General features: G+C 35.2%; 1 pseudogene; it reads right to left on the reverse strand.

Annotated features, from left to right (window-relative positions):
* Positions 1-3187: 3187 nt before the first annotated feature.
* LOC139714122 (calumenin-A-like) lies at positions 3188-8423 on the reverse strand (annotated as a pseudogene).
* Between the last annotated feature and the right edge of the window lie 221 nt (positions 8424-8644).

Consider the following 8644-nt stretch of genomic DNA (forward strand, 5'->3'; position numbering starts at 1 on the left):
AGAACTTCTGTTTACTATTTCCATCTCTGAGGGTATCACAGAGTACAGTGCAAAATAAGTACAATGAGATCCTTTGGACCAAAACAATTGTTCTTTATATCAGTATATTTCAGTAGTCAATAAACAATACAAAACAAATGAAATTTGTTTTTTTTTTATCAATCAGGTATTTTGTTATATCAGATCTCTCATCATCGAGTTTCCACTGTAGTAAGGAAGTCTGATATTGAAACCGTGTGATGTTACCACCACCCTGCTTCTGAGATCTTTCTTTACTTGTTGTTTTAATCACACTTTGTTCTTTTAATTTCAGGCTCAAGGGGCCTCGCAAAGAATGATCTGCTTGTGAGAGGTTATCTTCTGGCAGTAATCATTACTCAGTATGATTTTGTTTGTTGAATTGTGTGAGATATTCATCGGTGGCGGATCCAGAGGGGGCATCTGTATTCATATCTTGTCATGCATTTTATTTCAAATTTCATGTTTTTATATTGTGATAGGGTATAGCCTGTACCAGCAAGATTTAAAGAGTGTTGTCTTGCTTCAAAGTTGTACAACCATCCATACATCTTGTGTAAATTAGAAGTAGACAAACATACGGTCACATCACATATTTACAGACGCATCACTCACTGCAGACAACACGTTCGTATCTAACTCATGCAACCCATAACTCTTTATTAATAATCTTTCCACTCACACACATACATATAAATGTGCATAATAGACAGGTGGTTGAACTGTGTCTTTGTAATTACGATAGATAATGATAACACATTTTATTGCACTCTGTGTTTGACAAATGTACTGAGGAGACAATTTTCTCATTAATCATGCAGGCTCAATGTGTCCGTTTGAATGACAAGTTCATCTTCATGTCATGTGGAATGAGTGAATGCGACGTATTAGAACACATTAGTGAAAGTTTGGAGAAAGTCGGACATTTCATTCACAAGTTATGAATTTTTGAAGTGTTTGTGCAGTCACTGCTGGATGAGAAGACTATTACATTGTATGATGTCACATGCGTACAACGATATAAAGAAAATATAAAGAAATTTAAATTTTTTATTTTATTATTTGAAAAAAAAAGTGCACATTTCCTCGACTTGCCGCTGAAGTACATTAAGGGTAATATTATTCCCGTGCCTTCTAAAAGAGGCAAGTATAACGTTCTTTTATTATGCGAGAAAAGTGAAAATATGTTGCATTTTTTTCTTTATGTTTTCTTTAAGTCGTTGTATGATAATGACATCACAAACAGTCTTCTCATCCAGCCGTGACTGAACGGAAACTTCAAAAATTCATAACTTTTGTACGGTTTGTCCAATTTTCCTCAAACCCTCACTGATGTGTTCTACTAATATTGCTGCACGCACTCAATGCACATGTCTATGAAGGTGGAATCTTACAATGAATGTGCATAAACTTGTTGGCATCTATTTATAGAGATTTCATTAAAAGGGGGTTTGCCTGTATACTTCAAACCTCATATACATATTTCCCTAAGGAATTGACTTCACAAGAGTCCCTCTTCATTTCACCATATACACTACCTTAATACACATGTGGACTGAGATACTAGTAATGCGCTAATATCAATAAACACATCACTGAAAGTTTCACTAAAATCGGACAATCGGACAAATCGGACAAGTTTCTGCAAAGTCCCTGCGAGATGAGAAGACTACTACAGTTTCTGATGTAATATACACAAAATAAGAAAATTATAAAGAGAATTCCTCAAAATTTCATGTTTTAAGTACATTCCCTCGACTTGTTACTGACATAATTCTTTTGTGAAGGGTAATATTTCCCCTGCCTTCTGAAAGAGGCAAGTTGAGTGCTCTTATGTTTGCAAGAAAAGTGAAAATACATGTATGTTGAATTAGCCTTGTATTTCTTAAATTTTTTCAATAATACAATGTTTTTGTTGTATGTATGTGACATCAAAATCTGTAGTAGCTTTCTTATCAAGCCATGGCAGCACAGAAACTTCAAACAAATTCATAATTTTTGGACAGATTGACAGATTTTCCTCAAACTTTCAAAGATGTGTTCTACTAATATTGCTGCATTATCAAAATCTACATGTACATAAAGGTGAACTTGTCTTCTAATCTCAGGAGGCATATAGTCCAGTAGTAAACATGTCAAATCCATAGATGTGTCTTTTGAGCAGGTGTGTGCTCCTGCTTGGCTCATATTAAAAGAGAAAATTGTGCTTCATCAAAATGTTCATCCTTTTTATATGAGTTCATAGGTCTCTTCAACAGAGTGGGTCCTTTTTAGATCTACACTTCTCAAAGAAAGAAGTCAACACAATGAACTACAAATGAAGGGTTTGTTTGCAAACAACAATAAGTCCATTTTTGAAGATTTTGAAGTACGATCTCTGTCAAAATTTACAAAATAATACCTTTTGAATGATATATTGGTCACTACATATAAAGGTATATTTTTGAAGTTCTGGTCAAAAGAAGCAAAAATTTTCTTATTATTCTCTTTATTTTTCTTGACCTTTAATCGCAAATATCTCCATTTGGCAAATATGGACTTATCGGTTTTTGCAAACAAACTCTTCATATTGACAAAAATGAAATGGAGAAGCACACACACACACACACACACACACGCGCGCAACAACAACAACAACAATAGCAAATGAACTTATACATGTCTTACATTCTCATTACATGCCTGACACTCACACATGCATAATGAACATTCAGCCTGTTTTTGTTCATTTTATTTAATGAAAATATACAAAATACAGTATGGCATGATTGAGTGCAGACGGCAGTACCTCATTGTGATAGATAAAGAGTTATTGGTAGCTGATTGGGAGTATACAACTTGTACCTAACTCAACTCTAACTCTGGCTGTCCGTCTGTTCAAGCACGGCTTATAACGGCGGCCCTCTGCATTATATGTATATATTATATATTGTACTGTGAATCAAGTCATTATTGGCCATATAAACATTTTGTATGTTATTTAACGTTTCATTTGTCTTTATATACAAAATATGACTTACTATGTAATATGTCAATAATTTTCAGAATTGTATTTGTGTAATTGAACCTGCCTTTGTTATTTTTGTATTCTGAAAGAAAATATGAAATGCAGAAAATAAAATCTTTTCAAACAAAAAAAAAAAACAAAGTGACTATCTGAGACCAGAAAATAACTCTTTCAATAAATACATGTACACACCTCTCTTCTGCCTTTAATACTGGTCAGTTGGGAAAAAAAAAGTGTCACATTTATTTCGAGAGCAAATAATAAAATAAATCCTTACAACCTAGAGACATTAGTGGGACCACAGTTACAGCACAGCAGAGAAAAAAAAAAAGAACTCTGACTTCTGAGAGTTGGTTGGTTCTCAAACCCTGGGAACTTGAAATCGAGAAACAAAAAAAGTATGGTATAGTTGCATACATGCACACCCTAAACCCTATTTTTTCCATAAAACTTATTGGCAAATTTACAATTCTTGAAGATTTGTCAAAACCAATCTTGCTACAACTAAAATTTATTGTGTCACCTTTTTTTTCACAGTAGAACTTTACAAGCTACAGTATATTATGAAAAGCATTACAATGCAGTTTCCATAATACCATTTGCTGATCATCTGATGAAAAGGTAGAACTTTATGATGACAAATTATATAGATAAACATTCTCAGAGATATGAAGGTTTCAGAACGCTCTACTAAAGTATATTTTCCTCTTTTTTAGATTTCCTAGGCTGGTCTGTCTCCCCTTATTCATCTACCCCGACACTTTACTAAGGCACCAACTCGGGAAATCTAGTCCATAACGCTTCCTTTTCGTCCAATGTTATGCACTGATTCACATCTCACACTGATATACTGTTTAAAAAAAAAGAGGATAAATTCTGCCTATGATTGTTCGCTATGTTTTGATGAAGGTAAACTATCAGAAACTCTCTACAGTCCACCTTCATCCACCAATGGTCTAAGAAATGACATGATATTTGACTTTGTGGATACACAATTCATTAATCACTACGCTGACCAATGTAATTAATTTTTCCTTTCTCAATAAGATTTAACTTCCAAAATCTGAAAGCACATAAGTCACTTCATTTTGTACAGATACACATAGCATAGAAGTAACCATTCATATCAACCTTGTGTTCTGATATCAATGTACATTGCAAACACTAATACCACTCAACGGGTTTCTCTTGCATAGCTGGAGAAGGTAGCAAAGCTCTTGGAAATTACATACACAAACCCTGGTAACCTTGAAGGGATTGCATAAGTTTACATAACATTTTTGGCAAAGTAAAGAATACAATGTCTGCAAGTGTACTGTCATATTAAGTACCAATCAGTTAAAGGTATAATTTACCATTTGCAGATGAAACAAAAACCCAGCATTAGTGCTTCAAAATAGTTCTAAAAGGTGAGTTAGGGCTAGAAACATCCACTGTAAAAATTTGAATCTGTATAATCGATGTTAAGTGTTGTTAAATACACAAAATGTGAACAATAGTTATAATAAAAATGTTTCCAGATTAAACCGTCTACAGTTAAGTTTATTGAGAAAAACACTGATATCTCCTTATATTTTAGGCTTTATTGCAAAAAATTTTATATGGTAGGATGTTCTGTGATACAACAGACCTACACATATGCATCAAATGTGATATCTTGAAAATGTTTGAAATCACTGCTCCCAAAGGTAAACTGGACCTTTAAGTCTTGCATAATTACCAATATACCTTTTAGTGTACTCTAATTACCACTGGCAACATTCCCTGCTTTACTTCTATTGGAAGTTTTGCAAAGCATTAATAGCAGTCTAGACTGTCTTATGGGATAATGATATCTCATGATGAGATAATAATATCTCATGATGAGATAATAATATCTCATGGTGAGATAATAATATCTCATGGTGAGATAATAATATCTCATGATGAGATAATAATATCTCATGATGAGATAATGATATCTCATGATGAGATAATAATATCTCATGGTGAGATAATAATATCTCATGGTGAGATAATAATATCTCATGATGAGATAATAATATCTCATGGCAAGTTCTCCTGAAATTCCTTTGGGAGTTAGAAAACCAAAATCAGGTGACACAAAAAGGGAAGCAAAGACGAAAGATCTGAAACTTGTAATCTAAGGACGGTGATGGGAAATTTCATTCATTGGATCACGTGTTCTAAAGGAGCCAAACATGGTACACACACCAAGCAGGATCCAATTCTGTCAGAACACACACACAAAAAATTGCTATACAAGTCAGATATTCTAGCATATCAGACCTCACTACAATAAATTCTATGGTTTTTATTTTTCTTGATTCTGAAAAATTCATAACATAAATCAGACTTAACTTACTCTACTACATGTTCGACGTCAAACCCTCTTGATTTTTTTTTTTTTATTAAGCCGTCAAGCCAAACTAAGTTCTCCCCATCCTTTCTTAACGTCGAATCCATCCACTTGAGAGCCAGATTCCTTTTTTTCCAAATTTCTTCATGAAAATCACTTAATTTTCCCCAATTACAAATCTTTTTAAATAACTGACCATAAGGTTTCATCAATATGAAGTGCTAGAATTCATCATGCCTCATTTCTCCAAAGTTCGTGACACGGCTACCAACGAAGAGCTTGAAGTTTTCTAGCACCTCTGACTTGGCAAGCTTTTTGTCCTATGAAAAAAGAAAAGAGAACAAAATTCATGCAGAAATTATTGAAGTGAATAAATTACACATTGACTAATAACACTTAAATGCTGTGCATTTTTGAATACCTTTATTCTGTATACACCTGAATAGGAATCAACTCTACTTACAACAGCCATAAAATTTTTACACTGCCTGGGAAAAAAATTTTTACACTGCCTGGGAAAAAAATTGTCAGTCTTTTTATTGATTTACAATGATGCCTGGTAATACCATGTATCCTATGATAAAGTTCCTACTCTCTGGGGCGTAAAATATCTAGCAAGAGTATTCAACAAATTCAAATACATGGTACATGCAATCTCATTCTGCACACAATGTTCTCAAGGTAAATACACCATTTTGATAGTCAATTTGAGGACATAAATAAATATCAGATGATTATGCACTTATATAACTGAGATAATTTCATTTGCAAAATGTTTACTCATCAGGAAAAAGTGCACAGTCGGGAAGTCTGTACAATTTCTGCCGTTTGTGTTTACTACCGAAAAAAAATGCACTAAAAATTGTTTTGCAATTCTGAGCACGATAAACTTCCACAATCCCATATATTCAGACATAACCCACCGTTTTGAAATAATAGGGTGCTTACATGAAATATAACATTTTTCCTTACATCATTTCATTTACAAGAGACACAGGGGTAAAAGTGTCAGTGTCATAAACTCACTCTCCACAGACAACACTTTGGGGAGTTTTTTTTTTTTTTTTTTGGGGGGGGGGGGGGGGGGGTGGTGGGCTCTTGGTGGGGCATATTGTCCATGAGTTTATTATATAAACTGGTGATAATACCGGTCACACTTGAAGAAAAACAAAAAGTGAAAATCTGTCTCGAGTTTCCAATAAATAGCTGAAAATGTTAACATTTAACATGTAACACACTGCAGATGCTGGACAATGAATGATCACAATATTTCTATTGAGCCTTTGGCTAAGGTGAGCTAAAAATGGCAGAAGTACATACGTGAATTATTTCCACCCACCCCTCCCCTCCCCCCCCCCAAAAAAGAGAGAGAAAATGAACATTGAAATGAAATAATAATAACAATTAATAAATCAATAAAAAATAGTGATTATGATATATCCATCACCCGTAAGGGAAGAAGCAAAACAAAAAAGAGATAAAGTAATTATTATAGCTGACCTTGTTGCTATCTGTTTCGTGGATAAGATGTTTAGCCTCTGACATTGTTGGGTCATAGTTTGAAGGCATGATCCACTCCGCTACTTCATCAGAGTTTAATTTGCCGTCCCCATCCTGGTCACGGTATTCTCCAAAACCTTTCCTCTCAATCGCCACCCAGTCTGGTTCAGAACCTTCCCCACTCCATAGATCATCTAAAAAATGGATTAAAGAGTGAAAACAGTCAATAGTAGTGACAGAGGATATCACAACCATGTGAATTGCAACTTTGCTTAGACATGAGACTGTAACAGCAAGTTACCAGATGAGTACATGCATTCGACATTACAAAGAATCAAAGCATGAACAATTATTGAAGTTTCCATCACTGATTTTTTCTTCATTTTGGGCAATAGAGATCTCTATCAAATAACATTTAACCTTCCTCACTGTGGACACAAGAACCAACATCATCTCTGCAACTGACTAAGTTGGACTGCATGGAATACATGTTTGTGATTATGACTACAAACTTGATGAGGCTAACAGCAATGGTTAGACCATTACATCCCATTGAGTATATTAGAGCAAGTTAGATGCAAGACATTGAGTATTTGAATGCCTTTTCTTGCAAACATATATATAGGACCTTTCTGGTCATTTTGATGAGGCTCTCTGATCTCAATAACTGACCACAAAAGATACATCTACTATAAACAAAGGGAATATTTTTCAAAATGTTTCTATATATTACATCAAACTGCATTCTCTTTTCCAAATGAACTTATGGCCAGACACTGGCAGATGTAACTCAAGTTCAACAGCTTTCTTTAACCTTCTACCCAGTCAGTTCTGCACATAGCTCTTCAACACTTTTTTTTTTTTTTTTTTTTTTTTTTTGCCGGGCGGGGGGGGGGGGGGGGGGGGGGGGGGGGGGGGGAGGGGGTGGGGGTATTCTTTCTGCCCCCATATTACCACTGGATACTCCTAGCTGAAGCATTAATCTTATTCAATCCTTCAGCTAAATAAATCACCACCATTACCAGAGCTTACTTACTGGTGTTACTCTATGCCATCTCTCACGTTAACTTACTGGTGTTAATCTACACCATCCCCCAAGCTAACTCACTGGTGTTAAACTACACCATCCCTCAGGCTAACTCACTGGCAGGTGTTAAAATTACACCATCCCTCAAGCTAACTCACTGGTGTTAATCTACACCATCCTCAGGCTAACTCACTGGCAGGTGTTAAACTACACCATTCCTCAGGCTAACTTACTGGTGTTAATCTACACCATCCCTCAGGCTAACTTACTGACATACTCCTCAAGGCTAACGAATCCATCGCCATCTTTGTCCATGTCCTCCATAGTCTCTGAGACTGCGATGTCCCTCATGTGTTGTCTCTCTCGGGGGGTAAGCAAAGGCCAGGAACTCTTCTTTGTCTAAAGCTTCATCACGATTCACATCAGCCTTGGACCAACGGGCTTTATCGTGTCGGACTCGCTTTCGGTAATCCATGAATTCATTCTCCTTTAGAGTAACCCAGCTTTTTCCACTGACAGAATTATGAAAGACAAAAACACAGTGATGGTCATGTAAACCTGGTTCATGAAAATATAGAAACATTGATTTCCATTCTCATAGCAGAGTTATTAGTTATAAATAATGAGACATATTAAAAAAAATATGATAGCCAATCATATCCACCACAATCATCCTAGCATTGACTTTACATTTTAGAAAAAAACAACAACTTGGAACACAATAGTCAACAGA

The sequence above is a fragment of the Diadema antillarum genome, unplaced genomic scaffold (assembly GCF_040938485.1).
Source record: "Diadema antillarum isolate AM-2024a unplaced genomic scaffold, OU_Dant_1.0 seq00002167_RagTag, whole genome shotgun sequence".
NCBI classification, from domain to species: Eukaryota; Metazoa; Echinodermata; class Echinoidea; order Diadematoida; family Diadematidae; genus Diadema; species Diadema antillarum.